The sequence below is a fragment of the Plecotus auritus genome (genome assembly GCF_963455305.1).
Source record: "Plecotus auritus genome assembly, chromosome: X".
NCBI classification, from domain to species: domain Eukaryota; kingdom Metazoa; phylum Chordata; class Mammalia; order Chiroptera; family Vespertilionidae; genus Plecotus; species Plecotus auritus.
The window spans coordinates 50,022,156-50,043,289 of record NC_137784.1 but is presented as its reverse complement, the minus strand read 5'-3'; positions in this window follow the sequence as shown (position 1 = coordinate 50,043,289).

Genomic DNA, 21,134 nt, shown 5'->3' with positions numbered 1-21,134 from the left:
TATTATTTCCTTCCTTCTGCTTACACTGGGCTTTTCTTGTTGCTCTTTTTCTAACTCTTTGAGTTGTTGGATTAGGTTATTTATTACCATTGTTTCTTGTTTTCTTTGCAGTAGGCTTGGAGAGCTATGAACTTCCCTCTCAAGACTGCTTTCACTGTGTCCCATAGATTTTGGATTGTAGTGTTTTCATTGTCATTTGTTGCCATGATGTTTTTTATTTCTTCTTTGATCTCTCTGGTAACCCAGTCATGGTTTAATAGCATACTGTTTAGCCTCCATGTGTTTGATTTCTTTGGGTTGTTTTTATTGTAGTTCATTTCCAGTTTTATGCCACTGTGTTCTGAGAAGATGCTTGATATGATTTCTATCTTCTTGAATTTGAAGAGACTTGCCTATGTCCCAACATATGATCTATCTTTGAAAATGACCCATGTGCACTTGAGAAGAATGTATATTCTGTGACTTTGGGGTGAAATGTTCTGAAGATGTCAATTAATTCCATCTGGTCTAGTGTGTCATTTAGGACTGATGTTTCTTTGCTGATTTTTTGTTTAGAGGATTTGTCCAATGGTGATAGTGGGGTATTAAGGTCTCCTACTCTGATTTTATTGCTGTCAATCTCTCCCTTGATATCTTCCAGAAGTTTTTTTATGTATTTGGGTGCTCCTGTATTGGGTGTGTATATGTTTACCCGAGTTATTCCTTCTTGTTGGATTGCTCCCTTTAGTATTATGAAGTGGCCTTCCTTATCTCTTGTTATGTCCTTCAGTGTGAGATCTAATTTGTCAGATATAAGTATTGCTACCCCAGCTTTTTTTTCAGTTCTATTTGCCTGGAAAACCTTTTTCCATCCCTTCACCCTCAGTCTGTGTGCGTCTTTTTTTCTGATGTGGGTTTCTTGTAGACAGCAGATATATGGGTCATGTTTTCTTATCCAATCCATTACCCTATGTCTTTTGATTGGGGCATTTAATCCACTTGCATTTAAAGTTATTATTGATAGGTACTTATTTGTTGCCATTCCTATTCTTTACACCTGTGTTCCTTCTTCGCTTCCTATTTCTTTTTTTTTTTTACAGCAGACCCTTTAGCATTTCTTGCATTGCTGGTTTGGTGGTAATAAATTCTCTTAGTCCTTTTTTGTCTGTGAAGCTCCTGATTTCACCTTCAATTTTGATTGACAGCCTTGCTGGGTACAGTATTCTTGGATTCAGACCCTTCCTTTGCATGACTTTGTATATTTCATTCCATTCCCTTCTGGCCTGATGAGTTTCTGTTGAGAAATCAGTTGCTAGTCTGATGGGGGTTCCTTTGTATGTAACTTTCTGTCTCTCTTTGGCCGCTTTTAAAATTCTTACTTTGTCGTTGGTGTTTGCCAATTTAATTATGATGTGCCTTGGCGTCGGTCTTTTGGGGTTCATTTTGCTTTGGACTCTGTGAGCTTCTTGGATTTGTGTGGGTTTTTTCTTCCCTATATCAGGGAAGTTTTCTGTCATTATTTCTTCAAACAGGTTTTCTATTCCTTGCTCAGCTTCCTTTCCTTCTGGAACCCCTATTATGCGGATGTTGTTTTGTTTCATGTTGTCCCAAAGTTCCCTTAGGCTCTCCTCCTGCCTTCTTTTTTTTTTTTTTCTAGAAGTTGCTCTACTTGGGTATTTTTTCCCATCTTGTCTTCTAGCTCACTAATGCGGTCCTCTGCTTCTTCTAGTCTACTCTTGATGCTTTCTATTGAGTTCTTTACAGCAGCAATGTCATTTTTCATTTCTTCTTGGTTCTTCTTCATTTCCTCTGGTTCTTGCTCATATTGTAGAATTTGTCTTCCATTCTTTTCAGCCACCTTAGGACCTTTTCATTGAATTCTTTTTCTGGAAGGTTGCTTGCCTCTATTTCGTTTACTTCCTTTTCTGGTGATGCCTGCTTTTCTTTCATATGTGGGCTGTGTCTTTGTCTCCCCATGGTCTCTCTTCTCTGGGTGTCTGGTTATGTAGTTTTCTCTCTCCTGCGTTGATTTAAAGGCACAAAACATAACACAACCAGGTACAACACACAAGGCACTGAACAGAAATGTATTCACGATATTAATAACCTCCAATAAAGGTGACCACCAGAGAAAGACAAATTATGGGATAGGAGAGAAAGAAGAAGAGGAAAAAGAAAGAAAGAAGAGGAAAAAAAAGGAGTGTCAAAATGAAATTGGAAAAAGGGAAAAAAAGAAGAAAAAAAAAAGTAAGAGAGACAAGAAAGAGACTAAGAGAGAAAGGGAAACAGACTATATATATTGGGGATAAAACTCTAATAGAACAATCACTTATCCCAGCAAATGCCAGCAACAAGTACCTGAGGATTAATACAAACTACAACACCAACTAATATTGAGTGAGGCAAGGGAAAACAGAAGCACTGAACAAAGAAAAAATAAACAGAAGAAGAATAAGCAAAACAACCTCACAAAAAGGCATAAAAATTCGATATAATCTACATTCAAGCGAACAACAACAAAAGGACAGAGAGAAAAACAATTTTTTGGATAGTTAAGACAGCGAAGAGAGATTTGTGTATGGACTTGGAGCAGGGGATTGGAGATTAGATATATAAGTAGGGTGAAATTTTAATGGGGGTAAACAGAAAGAATAGGGAAAATCTAAAGCAGGAAAGGGGTAAGATAAACAGGACACCGAAAAGGGAAAAGTGAGGAAGAGAGTGATTGCATAAAGGTAGAGTTGAGATAGAGTAAAATGATGCTAAAAGAAAGATAAAAATAGAATGTAGAACATTAATCCCAAAACAAAATGAAGAGAAAATAAAATGACACTTAAAAAAAAAAGATAAAATAGCAGTAGTAATAATACAGATTGAAAATAAAAATGTAATAATTAAAAAGGTAAAATCAAGTGAGGAAAAAAGAAAAAAAATAGTTTCTTGAGTAAAAGATGCAAAAAATGAAAATAAAAAAATAAAAAATAAAAATAAAATGTGAAGTAGTGAAGGTCATTCACTTCCTCTGTTGTTCTGTTTGGCACGCCTGTTTCTCAGTCCGGACAGTATTGCAGTTCCCTGTGTTCCACTGCTCTTCTATAATGTAAGCCAGTCCTGATTTTAAGCAGGCGGTGTGTCTTAATTTGTATTCCTTTATTTTTGATTACACAAGAGTCAATTTGTGATTCAGCCCCTGGGTGGCAGTGTTTCTGGATTGACTTCCGGGTTTATCTATGGCCTCTCTAGGGGGTGTTAGAGCCTTCTTTCCCTGTGGCACTCACTACCGGTTTGTGGGAGTGGGCTGCCTCAGAGCTGGCTCTCTGATGGTCACTCCCCGCTCCAATCCCCAGGTTCCAGAAAAACAACTTTCCCCTGCTGTCTCCCAGGGTGTCCCCAACTGGGTGATCCTATGTATTGGGCTTAGTAATCAGAAGCAAGAATTTCAAGAGGAAAAAGCCCAAGTGTGCGCACTCTGTGGCTGCACGTAATTCTAGCACACCCCTGAAATTCTTAGAGTGTCCCTGCACGTCAGATCAAAATGGGTTGCTTTTTAGAGACCCCTTCTGTTAGCAGCTCTGAGGACCCCCTTCCACATTCACAAATCACGCCAGCCCCAACAGCCATGGATTTTTCTAGGCACAGATTTCCCTGGTCCTCCAGCTCCTGCAAAACTCGCGTTCCTCTATCACGTGGGTACCAGAGACCTCACCTTATCCCAGGCGAAATCTGACCTTTCCGTGGTGGAGTGTAGAGCTCCTCTGAACCCCTGTGTTTACGCCAATTGGGGAGCGTTGTTCTGGGGCTCACAGCTGTTCCATGGGTGCCGCAGTTGTGGATTCTCAGGCTTCTGATAAGCTCCACTTTCCGGTTCCAGATGGCGCAGACTCCGAGTCCAAGCCCACAGCTCCGGGAAGGGACCCAGCCACAGTGGGAGCTGCCAGGTCAGGGGAACCCCGTCTAGCAGTCTCCCACCTTCTTCTGGAGTTCAGCTGTCCCCCAACTTGCCAACAAACACTCCTAGTGCGACCCTCAGCTGTTCTTTCTTTCTGATCCAGGACAAGGCTCGGAACACGTCTGTCTATTCCGCCGCCATTTTTCTGTCTCCCTAAGATAAATTCTTTTAGCTGCTTTTAAGTATCAACAGAAAACTTTCATTCGGTGCCCATCTCCCAAGCACCTGCAAATTTTCTTGAATGTGACCAGAGAGAAAAATATGGGGAACTAGTAAGTCTTACCTGCCATTTTCTCCATGGACAGTTTTGGCTTTGGGAGAGGTATTCCAGGAAAGTTAGATTTTAATGACGTGTCTTTTTTTTAATTTTTTTTTATTAAGGTATTATATGTGTACATATCTTACCATTGCCCCCCCCCACTCAACTCCCATACATGCCCTCACCCCCCAATGTTTTGCATCCGTTGGTTACTCTTATATGCATGCATACAAGTCCTTCAGTTGATCTCTTATTTCCCGCACCTCTCCCTAACCTTCCCACTGTAATTTGACAGTCTGTTTGATGCTTTACTGCCTCTGTATCTATCTTTTTGTTCATCAGTTTACACTGTTTTTCATTATCCCTAAATGAGTGAGATCATGTGGTATTTTTCTTTCATTGACTGGCTTATTTCACTCAGCATAATGTTCTCTAATTCCATCCAGGTGCCTATAAATGGTAATACTTCCTTCTTTTTTATGGCAGCATAGTATTCCATTGTGTAGATGTACCATAGTTTTCTGATCCAGTCATCTGCTGACGGGCACCTAGGCTGTTTCCAAATCTTAGCTATTGCAAATTGTGCTGCTATGAACATAGGGGTGCATATATCCTTTCTGATTGGTGTTTCTAGTTTCTTAGGATATATTCCTAGGAGTGGGATTACTGGGTCAAATGGGAGTTCCATTTTCAGTTTTTTGAGGAAACTCCATACTGTTTTCCACAGTGGCTGCACCAGTCTGCTTTCCCACCAGCAGTGCACGAGTGTTCCTTTTTCTCTGTATCCTCACCAACACTTGTCGTTTGTTGATTTGTTGATGATAGCCATTCTGACATGTGTGAGATGGTATTGCATTGTTGTTTTGATTTGCATGTCTCCGATAATTAGTGAATTTGAGCATGTTTTCATGTGTCTCTTGGCCTACCTTCTGTCATCTTTCAAAAAGATTCTATTTAGGTCCGTTGCCAATTTTTTTATTGGATCATTTATCTTTTTTTTATTAAGTTGTATAAGCTGCCTGTAGATGTTGGAGATTACACCTTTATCAGTGATAACATTTGCAAATACGTTCTCCCATACAGTGGGATTTCTTGTTGTTTTGTTGATGGTTTCTTTTGCTGTGAAAAAGCTTTTTATTTTGATGTAGTCCCATTTGTTTATTTTCTCTTTGCCTTCCGTTGCCCTAGGGGCAGTATCAGTGAAGAAGTTCTTTCGGCATATGTCTGAGATTTTGCTGCCTGTGGATTCCTCTAGTATTTTTATGGTTTCCCGTCTTATATTTAAGTCCTGTACTCATTTCGAGTTTATTTTTGTGTATGGTGTAAGTTGGTGATCTAGTTTCATTTTTTTGCATGTATCTGTCCAATTTTCCCAACACCATTTTTTGTAGAGACTGTCTTGACTCCATTGTATGTTCATGCTTCCTTTGTCAAATATTAATTGTGCATAGTGGTTTGGGTCGATATCTGGAATCTCTATTCTATTCCATTGATCTATATGTCTGTTCTGCTGCCAATACCAGGCTGTTTTGAGGACAGTGGCTTTGTAATACAGCTTGAAATCTGGTATTGAGATCTCTCCTACTTTATTCTTCTTTCTCAGGATTGTTGTGGCTATTTGGGGTCTTTTTTTATTCCATATGAATTTTTGGAGAGTTATTTTTAGGTCTGTGAAATATGCCGTTGGTATTTTAATGGGGAGTGCATTGAATCTATAGATTGCTTTGGGTAGTATGGACATTTTGATGATGTTAGTTCTACCAATCCATGAACATGGTATGTTCTTCCATCTGTTTACATCTTCCTCTATCTCTTTTTTCAGTGTCCTGTAGTTTTCCGCGTATAGGTCTTTTACCTCCTTGGTTAGGTTTATTCCTAAGTATCTTAATTTTTTTTGGTGCTATGGTAAATGGGATTGCTTTTTTAGGCTCTCTTTCTGTAATTTCACTATTGGTGTATAGAAATGCGATAGATTTCTTGGTGTTAATTTTGTATCCTGCTACATTGCAGAATTCATTTAATAAGTCTGTTAGTTTTTTGATGGAGTCTTTCGAGTTTTTTAGGTACAATATCATGTCATCTGCAAATAAGGACAGCTTTACTTCTTTTTTTCCAATTTGGATGCCTTTTATTTCTTCTTCTTGTCTAATCGCAATGGCTAATACTTCCAGTACTATGTCAAACAGGAGTGGTGAGAGTGGGCATCCCTGTGTTGTTCCTGTTCTTAGGGGAAATGGTTTTAGTTTTTGCCCATTGAGTATGATGTTAGCTGTGGGTTTATCATATATAGCTTTTATTATGTTGAGGTATGATCCGTCTATTCCCACCTTGTTGAGAGTTTTTATCAACAAAGGGTGTTGGATTTTGTCAAGTGCTTTTTCTGCATCAATTGATATGACTATGTGATTTTTGTCTCTTAGTTTGTTTATGTGATGTATCACATTTATTGATTTGAGGATATTGTACCATCCTTGCATTCCTGGGATAATCCCTACTTGGTCATGGTGTATGATCTTTCTGATGTACTGCTGGATCCGATTTGCTAGAACTTTGTTGAGGATTTTGGCATCTACGTTCATGAGGGATATTGGCCTGTAATTCTCCTTCATTGTGTTGTCTTTATCTGGTTTTGGTATTAGGATGATGCTGGCTTCATAGAAGGAGCTTGGAAGTGTTCCTTCCTCTTGAATTTTTTGTAATAATCTGAGGAGGATAGGTTTTAGTTCTTCCTTGAATGTTTGGTAAAACACTCCTTTGAAGCCATCGGGCCCCGGGCTTTTGTTTGCTGGAAGCTCTTTGATGACTGCTTCAATTTCTTCCATAGTTACTGGCATATTTAGCTGTTTAGATTCTTCCTGATTGAGTTTTGGAAAGTTATATTTTTCTAGGAATCTGTCCATTTCCTCCAGGTTGTCCAATTTGTTGGAATAGAGTTGTTCTTAGTATTTTTTAACAGTCCTTTGTATTTGAGCAAGATCTGTTGTTATTTTACCTCTTTCATTTCTGATTTTGTTTATTAGGGTCTTCTCTCTTTGCTTCTTGGTGAGCCTGGCTAGAGGTTCATCAATCTTGTCTATCCTTTCAAAGAACCAGCTCTTGGTTTTGTTGTATTTTGTATTGTTTCTTTGGTTTCTAGGTCGTTTATCTCCGCCCTGATCTTTATTATTTCCTTCCTTCTGCTTACACTGGGCTTTTCTTGTTGCTCTTTTTCTAACTCTTTAAGTTGTTGGGTAAGGTAATTTATTACCATTGTTGTTTTTTGCAGTAGACTTGTAGAGCTATGAACTTCCCTCTCAAGACTGCTTTCGCTGTGTCCCATAGATTTTGGATTGTAGTGTTTTCATTGTCATTTGTTGCCATGATGTTTTCTATTTCTTCTTTGATCTCTCTGGTAACCAAATCATTGTTTAATAGAATGCTGTTTAGTCTCCATGTGTTTGATTTCTTTGGGTTGTTTTTATTGTAGTTCATTTCCAGTTTTATGCCACTGTGGTCTGAGAAGATGCTAGATATGATTTCTATCTTCTTGAATTTGAAGAGACTTTGCCTATGTCCCAACATATGGTCTGTCTTTGAAAATGACCCATGTGCACTTGAGAAGAATGTATATTCTGTGGCTTTGGGGTGAAATGTTCTGAAGATGTCAATTAATTCCATCTGGTCTAGTGAGTCATTTAGGATTGATGTTTCTTTGCTGATTTTTTTTGTTTAGAGGATTTGTCCAATGGTGACAGTGGGGTATTAAAGTCTCCTACTATGATTGTATTGCTGTCAATTTCTCCCTTGATATTCTCCAGGAGTTTTTTTATGTATTTGGGTTCTCCTGTATTGGGTGCATATATGTTTACCAGAGTTATTTCTTCTTGTTGGATTGTTCCCTTTAGTATTATGAAGTGGCCTTCCTTATCTCTTGTTATGTCCTTCACTTTGAGATCTAATTTGTCAGATATAAGTAGTGCTACCCTAGTGTCTTTTTTTTCATTTCCATTCACCTGGAAGACCTTTTTCCATCCCTTCACCCGCAGTCTGTGTGCATCTTTGTTTCTGAGGTGGGTTTCTTGTAGACAGCAGATATATGGGTCTTGTTTTCTTATCCAATCCGTTACCCTATATCTTTTGTTTGGGGCATTTAATCCATTTACATTTAAATTTATTATTGATAGGTACTTATTTGTCGCCATTTTATTCTCTACCCCTGTGTGCCTTCTTCGCTTCCTATTTCTTTTTTTTACAGCAGACCCTTTAGAATTTCTTGCATTGCTGGTTTGATGGTAATAAATTCCCTTAGTCCTGTTTTGTCTGTGAAGCTCCTGATTTCACCTTCAATTTTGATTGATAGCCTTGCTGGGTACAGTATTCTTGGATTCAGACCCTTCCTTTGCATGACTTTGTATATTTCATTCCATTCCCTTCTCGCCTGATGAGTTTCTGTTGAGAAATCAGTTGCTAGTCTGATGGGGGTTCCTTTGTATGTAACTTTCTGTCTCTCTCTTTCCGCTTTTAAGATTCTTACTTTGTCGTTGGTGTTTGCCAATTTAATTATGATGTGCCTTGGCGTCGGTCTTTTGGGGTTCATTTTGCTTTGGACTCTGTGAGCCTCTTGGATTTTTGTGGGTTTTTTCTTCCCTATATCAGGGAAGTTTTCTGTCATTATTTCTTCAAACAGGTTTTCTATTCCTTGCTCAGCTTCCTTTCCTTCTGGAACCCCTATTATGCAGATGTTGTTTTGTTTCGTGTTGTCCCAAAGTTCCCTTAGGCTCTCCTCCTGCCTTTTAATTTTTTTTTCTAGAAGTTGCTCTACTTGGGTATTTTTTCCCATCTTGTCTTTTAGCTCACTGATCCGGTCCTCTGCTTCTTCTAGTCTACTCGTGATGCTTTCTATTGAGTTCTTTACAGCAGTGATGTCATTTTTCATTTCTTCTTGGTTCTTCTTCATTTCCTCTTGGTTCTTGCTCATATTGTCGAATTTGTCTTCCATTCTTTTCAGCCACCTTATGACCATTTCTCTGAATTCTTTCTCTGGAAGGTTGCTTGCCTCCATTTCATTTACTTCCTTTTTTGGTGATGCCTGCTTTTCTTTCATATCAGGGCTGTTTTTTTGTCTCCCCATGGTCTCTCTTCTTTGGATGTCTGGTTATGTAGTTCTCTCTTTATTCCAGGCGAAATCTGACCTTTCCATGGTGAGGTGTAGAGCTCCTCTGAATCCGCGTGTTTGCGCCAATTGGGGACCGGTGTTCTGGGGCTCACAGCTGTTCCGTGGGTGCCGCAGTTGTGGATTTTCAGGCTTCCAATAAGCTCCACTTTCCCGTTCAAGATCCCGCAGATTCCGCATCCAAGCGCACAGCTCTGGGACGGTACCTAGCCCCAGTGGGGGCTTTCTGGTCAGGGGAACCCCGTCTAGCAGTCCTTCACCTTCTTTTGGAGTTTAGCTGTCCCTTAACTTGCCAATAAACACTCCTCGTGCGACCCTCAGCTGTTCTTTCTTTCTACTCCGGGACAAGGCTCAGAACACGTCTGTCTATTCCGCCGCCATTTTTCCTCCTCTGTAATATCGTGTCTTTAGCCAGCTTTAATCCCATCTTCTGTTCAACACCCCTTGAGAACAAGATGGTCAGCCCATCATAGCTTCTGGCTGATCCCTTCTGGAAATTAGGATAAAGCTTAGAGGGTTTGTTCCCATGAAATACTTTTCTTAAAAGTAGATTCTTACTCCAGGGTAGATTAAGTAAAATCAGACTTATTAGGCATGATAGTACACAGAATGCCTTAGATAGTACACAGTTCTTCTTGATCCAGTCAACTATTACACCATCATGTATTTTCAGGATGTCATGTATTTTATCCAGAGTGTGCAATCATACAACCACACTGAGACTCATCTATATATATAAAAAGCCAGTGACCGGAACATCATAACAACTGGAACGACCAGTTGCTATGATGTCCACTGTGACCAACGATCAGGGCAGGCAGGCTGGCCAACCTCCCACCGTCTCCTCCTTCCAACAGGCCTGTCCCCGATCTGCCTTGATTGGGGCCAGGCCATCCAGACCCCACCTGTGCACGAATTCGTGCACTGGACCTCTAGTTTAATTATAACATCTATATATATATATATATATATATATATATATATATATATATATAAAACCCTAATATGCAAATAGATCAAACGGCAGAATGACCAAAAAAACAAACAACCAAACAACCAGTCACTATGATGTGCGCTGACCACCAGGGTGTGTATGTGGAACATGGCAGGCATTGGCAGAAGGCAGCAGAGTGCAGAACATGGTGGGCATTGGCCACAGTGGGATGATGGAGCAGGTGAGCGGGGGCACCAGACCAAGGTGAGGCACCGAATTCTGTCATCGGGGCAAGCCTCTGGTGATTACTGAAAATTTTTTGCTCCTGCTCACTGTGGTCCTTCCTGGTGTTTGCACCTGCTGCCAGTGCTGGCCCTGCTCTCACCCACTGCTGGCGCCAGAGCTGCCGCTCGCTCCGCACTATCAGCATGTGAGACACGGGGCCAGCGCCATCAGCTCATGGTTGCGGCAGTGGAGCGGGGCTGCTGGCAGACAAGGGACCAGGGGCAGGAGGGGCTGAGCAGGGGCAGATAGGATGGGCCGAGACCCACCCCTGTGCCCACCACAGCCTCGTGGCCCAGAGTTCCTTTCAAGGTGCATGGATTCATGCACTATATAAATGTAGTGTTTATATAGACACAAATTTTAAGGACATTTCCAGAGTGAATCAAGTGGCTGGAGTCAGAAATCTATAGGAAGAGTTGGAGGCAGTCATATTTTTTTCAATAATCATTAAGTGATACCTTAATGATTTCATATCTTTCTGATTCCCTGAAGGCGAATATGAACATATTACCTCCTTTCTTCAAATATCTTTAAGCATTATGCTAAGCACTTTATATATTTTATCTTTAAAAAAATATCTTTTTTTTGCCCCCTCTGGAGAACTGGGTTCGTATCCTGCATGAGCCATTTATTAGTAATATGACCTTGGGCAATTTCAGCCTTCTTAGCCCTTATAAAAAAAATCTTTATTGTTGAAAGTATTACATATGTCCCTTTTTCTCCACATTGACTCCCTCTTGCCTGCCCATGCCCCTTGCCCTAGGCCTTCGCCACCCTATTTTCTGTGTCCATGGATTATGCATATATGCATACAAGTTCTTTGATTGATCTCTTTTTCCCCCACCCACTCACCTTCCCTGCCTTGCCTCTGAGATTTGACAGTATGTTCTGTGTTTCGATGTCTCTGGATCTATTTTGTTCATCAGTTTATTTTGTTCATTAGATTCCACATATGATATATACTCTATCTTATTTAGTCCTCACAGTAATCCTCTCATTTGAGAGGTATTATCCCCGTTTTATAGACATAGCATCTAGGACTCAGAAATATAGTTATTTAGTCAATGTTGTATGGGAAACAAGAGGCTGAACTGTAATTTGAGTCTCAGTATGATAGGAACCAAAACCATTGCACTGCATGGCACAACACTGCCTCCCAGGGTAGGGGCCAACCTTGACATTGGAAAATAAGACACTGAACAAGAGACAAGAGGCTACAGGGATGGATCGAATTATTGAGCAGATATCTCAGAATTTCAAAGTTGGAAAGCTCATTCAAGGTTTTTCTTCCCCTATCTGGAGTGCAATCTATGATCATTTTTTTGTGGTGAAGGGACTGGAGTTCGTGTTGTAGCCCTTAAACTCTTTGAAGGGCACACGGTAGTAGAGAGAGGCTCTCAGACTCTGTTATATATACCTTTCATTCTTCCAAAAAGGTTCAGCAGGAAAGGGTTACTCCAGGCTTCTGCTTTACCTAATTCTCACTTATTATTCCTTCCTCTCACCCCATATAGTCTTCCTCATTCCTCCCATATATGCAATTAATTAACACAAAGACTATCTAGTCCTTTTTTCACATGTTAGATCTTCAGTGTTTAAATACGTTAATCACACTGTCTATGGTTCTTATATGTCCCAAAGTAAGTCATTTTTGTTTATTGAGCTCTTCTATTTAGGCCATAACTTAAGTTGTACTACAACTTTCTCTAGACAAACTCCAATTTGCCAATGACTTATAAGGGTAGAGCCAAAATATAATTATAGGACTTCCAAGGAGTACAGCATTGACTTATCCAAAGCAGAAACTATACCTCATTTTTAAATATCTCCTTAGAAAAACGCAACAATGGTTCAAGTTACCTGTGCTAATACTTAAAAACTTACCTTTTTAGAAAGTTTTTTTTTATTTTTTTTATTTTGTCTGGCCTGCATCTGTCATGTTACCTTTCAACTTCTCCTTATTTCCATACTAGAGGCCCAGTGCATGAAATTTGTGCATGGGGAGGAGTCCCTCAGCCTGACCTGTACCCTCTCCAATCCAGGAGCCCTCAGGTCATGTCCTAATAATGGCTTAGGTGACTGGGCTGATCAGGGGAAGGCGCCATCCCCATCACCCCGCTGCTGCTGCCACTGCCGGCCACCACAGCCTCCAAGGTGTTTTCATCAACACGGACTCCAGTCCCTTCACCACAAAAAAATGACAACTTTCTATAGGCATTTTCAAGATGTCTCTTTCATAGGATATGACATTTCTTTCTTCCTTTCTTTTATCCTAATCTGAGGATATTTTTCCAGTGATTTTTAGAGAGCGTAGAAGAGAGAGGGAAAGACAGAGAGAAACATCAATGTGAGAGGGACACTTCGATTGGTTGCTTCCTGCATGAGCCCTGACCTGGGACCCGGCAAGGGAGGAGCCTGCAACCTAGGTACATGCCCTTAACTAGAATCAAACCCAGACCCTGCGGTAGGCAGGTCGAAGCTCTATCCACTGAGGCAAACCGGCTAGGGCAGGATATGACATTTCTTAGCCCTTCGAGCAGAGGACCTTCATTTTTTCCTTCAAGAATGAGGTGGAAAAACACTTGATCACCTTCTTGGATTCTTATTACCCAAGTTACCAAGAGCACTGTGAGTGGCATATGGGGAGCTTAACCAATGAGCGGTCAGAAAAGGTGTTTCCTCTGCAGCTCATGTGCAGACATGGGACTGCCAGCGTGCTGCGGCTGGCAGGCCCTGTTCTCTGTGGGCCTGTGCCATCCATGGCTTGCCTCACCACACACGCAGTCCCCTTCCACCCACCTGTATGTGCAGCCTCCTCTTGAGCGGTTGCGACATTATGGTGTCCTGGACAATTGCAGAGGCAAGTCCCTGTGCCTGAGCTTTAATGATCATGGGAAGAGCTAGGCAGGAGAAATTTCCCTAGTTCTGGGAGTTGGGAATTGGGCCTAGTATTTAAATTCAGGCCTTTTTGACCTTCATTTCATTGCCACCTCATAAATTTTCCAAAGAAGAAAAGCAATAAACTCAGGCACTAAGAGAGTGATTCAGAAGTAGCCTCAGAGGAGCTGGAACAGGTTCAATGATCACTATGACCTAATCTCAATTCACTACTACCAATCATCCCATGGCTTACTTGACTCTTCTCTTGCCTAAAACATTGTTTTTCTTTCAGGCCTCTTAGAGATATAGCAGACCGAAGTGAGGAAAGGAATGAAAGGTAGGAGGATTGAGTCATCCCAGAAATCATGTTAAATAATCTGTGCCAAAGTGTCTCAGACTTCTGATCTTAATCCCATTGGCCTTCCAGAAATATAATGTTTAGTCTTACAGTTTTCATGTGTCCTCAGTTCTTTCCCAAGTCAAACACCTTCTGCAATGTAGCTTCTTAACCTCATCTTACCAGTGCCTGGCTCAATTTAGCATTCTACCAATACCTCAACAATAGCTTAAACTTAGTATCAGTTCAGAGATGAAAACCATACTCTTTACTCTCCCCTATCTTCTGCCTTCCCAGATCACCAGGCCCAGAGATATTCCACTGGCCAGGGGATGTTGCTTCAAGTTCACTCAGGCAGAAGGTGTCAAACCTTGGGAAGAGAAATAAGGTGGGGGGGAAGATCATAGATACTGAAAAGTATGGTAGGGGGGAAAGAGAGAAGACATAGAGATACAATTAGAGTACCTGAACCAAAAAAAGTGGGTATAATATAAAGAGAAAGGGTAAAAGAATGAAGGAAAGAGAAGAAAAAATGGTTTTGAATTATGTTTGACAGTGCTTAGATACAGTAGAACAGAGTGTCCTTGGCAAGGTGAAAATTGCGCTCTGGTCAAATGATTCCATCCTAGTGACCTTTAGATAGCTAACTGGGTCTGCTCACCACAGACCAAATGGTAAATAAATAAATACATTTTAAAAGAAAGGGAAAAAAAAGACATGAGGAAAAACAGCCCATCAACCGGGAGCTGATCAAAGGCCTCCTGTCCCTCATTATGGCCTTAAGGTAGCTTGTTGTTCCAACCTGCAGCTCCCCCTTCTCCGCCCCAGCTGCTGACGGTGAAGGGGGGCAGAAATGATGATTCCAGCTGATAACTTCAGAAACTTCCCTCACTGTGCCACCAGCAAAGCTCAATGAAACAGAAAAAATACTGGCAGGCCTGGTGAGGAGATGGCCTCAGGAAAAGTAAGTAGACTACAGGCTATATTAAAAACCGCTGTGGTAGCAACTCACAAAATGGCCCAGGCTGCCAAAATGGTAGGGGACCTTAGGTTGACAGAAGAAGAAAACCCATGTTTACAGAATCTTCTTACTTCTTTTTTAGACTTCTTGATAAGTGTGCACATTTGCCACAAATCTTTCCTCCTGGTCTCTTTTCTCCTATAACCTCAGACTTTTCTGCCTTTCTTCTCAAGCCATGTCTTAGCCACTAATTTATCAGGTGCTATTGTATTCCCTAAATCACTTTGCCCTAGAATAGATGCAGGTTTCTGTCCTCATTCCCCAAGACACAGGCAGCACCAGAGTGTGGTATCTTATAAGCTTTCTTAAAAGAAATTATAATGTAAGAAAAGAAAATATTTAAACTAAACTTGACAACTGTTCCCAGAGTCCATCTACCATGCTCTAATTCCTCAGCCCATCTTCATGCTTCCAGATGATGTTTTTCTCTGACCCTGACAGTCCTTCATCAAACCTAGCACATAAAATTCATACACTAAAAATCAGATTGAGGAAGCCAGCTTCCCAAACCCCACAAAAAAATGGAAAATGACTCAAGTGTAGTTCTTTATTGTTCAAGATTAATAGCTTTAATTTCTCTTAACCTTTAAATGCATTTAAATATATTTTCTTTCAAAACAGAGGCCATACCCTTTGTACTACTGGTAATTGACTTTAGGCTTCAATTACCAGTAGTACAAAGAATCAGGAAAGACTTGAAGTTGGTATTTTTCCCAAAAGTCTTCCATAAACCTAGGTTCATTTCTAGAGCAAGGTCAGATTATATTTAAGAAGTGGGCAACCTGTCACAGAGGTGAGTAGATCTCATAAAACCTAACCATTTTATTATTTTTTTAAATATATTTTATTGATTTTTTACAGAGAGGAAGGGAGAGGGATAGAGAGTTAGAAACATCAATGAGAGAGAAACATCGATCAGCTGCCTCCTGCACACCCCCTACTGGGGATGTGCCCACAACCAAGGTACATGCTCTTGACCAGAATCGAACCTGGGACCCTTCAGTCTGTAGGCCAACACTCTATTGACTGAGCCAAGCTGGTCAGCGCAAACCTTACCATTTTAGAGCAAACCACAGAGGTGTCTTTCTTCTATACATCCATTACATGCAAATCTTTTCCATCACTTATGTCATCCCCAAACCCTTAAAATTTAAAGAAGAGGTCTATTAATCAAAATTGCTCTCTGAGATTTTGTGCAACAGAAAGAAGTCATAAAGGTCTAGTTGCAATATCAGCTGTGCCATTTGCTAGCTGCATTAAAATTTTCTGAGCTTTTATGTCTTCATCTGTGAAAAGGGGATAATATAGGCTGGTTCACAGATATGTTGTTAAGATCAAATGTCTACTATAGACCTAGCACAAGAACTAGAACAGAACTAGGCAGAACTTGATCAACTTTAGCTATATTTCTTTTCTAGTGAAAAATTTTCCTCTGAACTTGGAAAAGAGAAATGCGCTGAGAGCCTTAGATACCACCATATAGTTACCTAGAGGCCCAGTGCATGAAATCATGTGCGGGTAGGGTCCTAGGCCTAGCCTGTGATCAGGGCCATCTTCAGCCCATTTGCCAGTCTCTAGTCCCACCCTGCCGCCAACATGACACCCACCTCAGGTCCCCTTCACCATCTGGCAATCTATCGGAGCCTGCAGGCTGGGGGGAGGGACCAAGATATCTGCATTCCACCTGCTCTCCAATCCCCAATCCCACCCCACTGCTACCCACCCCGGTTCCCCGTGGTTCCCCAATGGCCATCCAGCAATCAGAGCCTGTGGGCTCTGGGGAGGGACCGAGAGGTGGTCGATGCACCTCATAGCAACTGGTCAATCAGTCGTTCTGGTCATTATGCCATTATGGTGGCTGGCCTTTTATTATATATGATATCAGACTCCAGTGTCTCTTCCTTCTCCATTGTCTTCCTCAGAAGCAAGATCCTTCTAAAAACAGTGACTCCTAAACCTATCAGGATCCCTTTAACTTTTTGCTGACTTCAAATTTCCAACTGTTTGCTGGCCATTTCCAAATAAATTTCCCCTTGAACCACTCTGGCTCAACTCTATAGCTATCCAGGCTCAGTATCTTAGCATTGTAATTGACATGGTTTGCATCATCTATTATCATATGCAATTGTCACAGAACTCTGTTAATTCTTCCTTCGTGACAGCTCAAGACCTGTTCTCAATTCTGCATGCTTCTGGTCTTTTTCCTTGTCTTGGTCCTTATCTTCATATTCTCATATCTCTCTGCTCTCCCTGTGTTCATTTAATATCTCCTCAATACTGTAGCCAGAATAATTTTAATAAATATCATTTTTAAAGCACAATATTCCCCTGCATACTTTTTAAAAAGACTTCATAAATAATAGGATGAAGCCTAAACAGCCTGACTTATGACTGCCATGATGTGGGTCCATTCAACCTTTCCACAGAGAAATAATCTGATTAGTGTTAGCATAAGAGAAAATATAGGGAGTGGGGGGAAAACAGAAGAACATTACTTAACTCAGCTCTTTTCTGGAAATAAAGTACAATCTAAAAATGACATAGACATTAGTTAGGCAAAGGTGGGGGGGATGTAAGAAAAAATGAAATAGAAGGAAGAATGTTCATGCATTCATTTAACCCATATTTATTGAGTGCCTATATTATGACAGGCATCGTGCTAGGCACTAGAAATGATACAGAAATAAGATAGTTGAAATGAAATATCCTCTCTCATGGAGCAAATATTCTGGGATGGGAAATATATATATGATCAGGTAGTCAGATGAAAAGTAAGCAAGCCAAGAGAGATGGCGTGGGGTGCTATCGTGATGATGTTTAACCAGAGATGTAATTAAAATGAAGAGAACTATGTGTAAATGTAGGGAAAGAGCAGTTCAGGCAGAGAGAAGTATAAGTGACAAAACCCTAAAGTGAGAGTGTGCTTTGTGCATTCAAAAAATAGTAAGAAAGCCAGTGGTTGAAACAAAGATATATAGTACCTGTAGGACACAATAAGGACTTTGAAATGTTAGAGAGAGAGAGAGAGAGAGAGAGAGAGAGAGAGAGAGAGAGAGAGAGATAGTGCAGTAGATATCCAATGAATTGATTTTTACAGGAGTATAGTGCATGTGTAGGAAATTATCAAAGATAAGACTTTAAAGGAAGGCAGAGATCAGACATAACTGGTGAGTAAGCACATTAAGGAATTTCCTCTTTATCATGGCACAAGAATTATAAGGAACCATTGAAGGGTTTTCAGTTAAAGAATTACATGATTAGATTTACACTTCAGAAAGATTACCCTGGCAACAGTGTGGTAAGTGGATTGAACTGGGGCAAGACCAAAGGAAGACCAATTGGAGGCTGTTGCCACCATTTGGGTGAGAAGTAGTGAAGGTTTACAAATGAGGGGACATATTTGAGATACTTAGGAAGCAGAATAGTTAAGACTTAGTGCTCAATTGAGCATGAGAAGTTAGTAACAGGAAATAGTGGTGATTCTAGATTTCAGGAAAGAAAAAATATTGCTGCTTAATATTCTATAAGTGTCAATATTGTCTTTTTAAAGCCACTGTCCAGAACCTATATAGCCCAGTATGTATTATGATCCACCCCTGTAATTACCCCCATTATATACATTATGATCATTAATTATAATAACCAGCTAATGGGGAACTTATTCCCATATTACAGATGGGGAAAACAAAGTTCAGGTATTCAATTCACTCAGTGTCAAATAACAAGTAAACAGAAGAGATGAGACATGTTATACATGAAGCAGTAAAATTCTAATGCAGTGGCTGTGTAAATTGCCTTCTAGTTTTAGAGCTTTTAACTTTTAACCTGAGGAGTAGCTATGCTAGAAGTCATCTGTAATCTTTGTGAAGCAATAAACAGTGAACTGTATTCTCACGGCTGATAGGGACTTAGATTGTACAAATCACAGGACATAGTTTTCTTTCTTATCTCCAGTAATTTTTTTTTCATTTTTAGTTTGCCACGGGGCCTGATATAAAAATACACTGTGTACAATTTTTCATTTAGCTTCCCTAAACATTGATAAATTTATTTTTAAATGCTTTTTACATTTTACCATACAAGCAAGATAGGGTATTAATTCAACATACATTAAATGAAGAGATGAACTATTTGAAAATGTTCATAGATGACAAAAAATACACAGGAAGGAGACATCCCTGCCCAAAGAATAATGCAAGAACTGCATGAGAGCCGTAGTACATAGTGAGAAAGCATCTGGAATCTGGAGCCAGACTACTTGCCTGAGACTGAATACTGCCTCCAACACTAGTTCTCGATATGAAGAAAAAACACTGTGTGTTGGTGTAAACAAGGAACAGTGAGGAGTTTCATTTGATTAAAGCAAAGAGTATGGGAAGGGTACTCACAAAAGATGAGGTTCAGAGCACAGCCACTTTTGAAAGCCCGCCAAAAGGCCTTTAACTTTTTTGGGGAAGACCAAACCCATTGTTGCAACCAACTGATGTGTTTAAATTAATGTGTTACCTATAAGAGTTAAAGTACCAAAGTTCACAAATGATTTACCTAAAAAGAATGGGTCAGTCTTCTGATCTGAAGTCAGTAATGTTATCTATTGCACCACTGGCCCAGTACTACCCCAATAAATTTAATTTTAAAACGGGGAAAAATAAAATAATTAAAAAAATAAAGTAGACGCATGGTCATACTATAATAAGACCATCTTCATTAATGTGCTTTCTTACGTGCTTTGTTTGAGCAGGAGAGAAGGTTGGATGGCGTTATAAGCTAGTTTACTAAGAATTACACATAACCCATACCCAGTCTTATTTCATCTTATACTCAGGTGCATGCCTTATTAAGAAGAAACAATGATAGACAAACAAAGGGTGAGTAGCACCTCTACATTTACTTTGCACATGGATGAGAATGAGAGTACGAATGCTTCTGTTAATAAGAACACAATAGATGAAGTGCCTGGTACAATACATAATAAATGCTCAATAAGTATACGCTGTACACATAATTATAAACACAGAGGTGATTTTACAAATTTCAGGCTCGGTTGGAGTGGTGAGAAAAGCAATTGCAAACCACAATACTTTGTTGGGGGGAGTGTTCAGTCATGGTTCACTTGATCAGTGGTTTCAAGGAAGTTAATGTGACATTTCAAATCAAATTCCAAGCAAGTTGTCCAGAACTTGACAGGTTACTTCCATTAACTTTGTTTATCATTTAAAAAATCACTAGCCGAAACCGGTTTGGCTCAGTGGATAGAGCGTCGGCCTGCGGACTGAAAGGTCCCGGGTTTGATTCCGGTCAAGGGCATGTACCTTGGTTGCGGGCACATCCCCAGTGGGAGGTGTGCAGGAGGCAGCTGATCGATGTTTCTCTCTCATCGATGTTTCTAGCTCTCTATCTCTCTCCCTTCCTCTCTGTGAAATATCAATAAAATATATTTAAAAAATCACTAGAAATTATTTAAAAGCATTAAATATTATCAGGTAAATTTTTCTGACATCCTTCAAAATAGCCAAATTAATTTAAATGGCTGACTTTGTTACTCACAATCTTGTAATATGCTTCTATGAATTATACACCAAAACAGTCTGCAGTGAATGTCCTTCACTACCCTGCAGAATTTGTTTTTGGGCTTTGCCAAATTCTGAGAATGTTCATGACTAGTTATTATACATGTGAATATCATTTCATGTTAAAACAAAAAGAGGGTGATAAGGACTGCTGCTCTGATCATTAATAATCCATTGGTAGGCTGTGATCAGGGATCAAACAGGATCAGTAGGTTTAGGGTACAGACACCACTAGGGGTATATATTTAAGGCAAATTAGTATAGGAAGAAAACCAAGGGTTACATACACTGATTAGAAGAATAACTGCTGTAACAGCCCAAATTTAAAAGCCTGATGTAGGAAATGAGTGAAACAATTGGTGAAAACTTAGAGAGGTATTAGGTTGAACTACATGAAATTGCTGTTATCCAAACCTTTCTGTTCCATAGCAATAGGAATTATATGTCTTTACCTAACAGAAGTTAAGGCTTAGTAATTTATCTTTTTTGAGGCATGAGGTAAACAAAGGAGTCAGGGTAATGAATATTTCAAATCTTCATGATTGAAAGGATAGAGTATAATTGACCATAAGACAATAATAGATATAATTGTTACTTATATTTAGTAAACTATTATGTGCCAATCATTGCTTAAGTGTTTTATATGTATTAAATAACTTAATCCTCAGAAAAACTCCATGAAGTAAGTACTATGGTTATCCCCATTTCACAAAGGAAAAAATAGAGGTATAGAGATGGTAAGTAGCTTGACCAAGGTTATATGCTTTA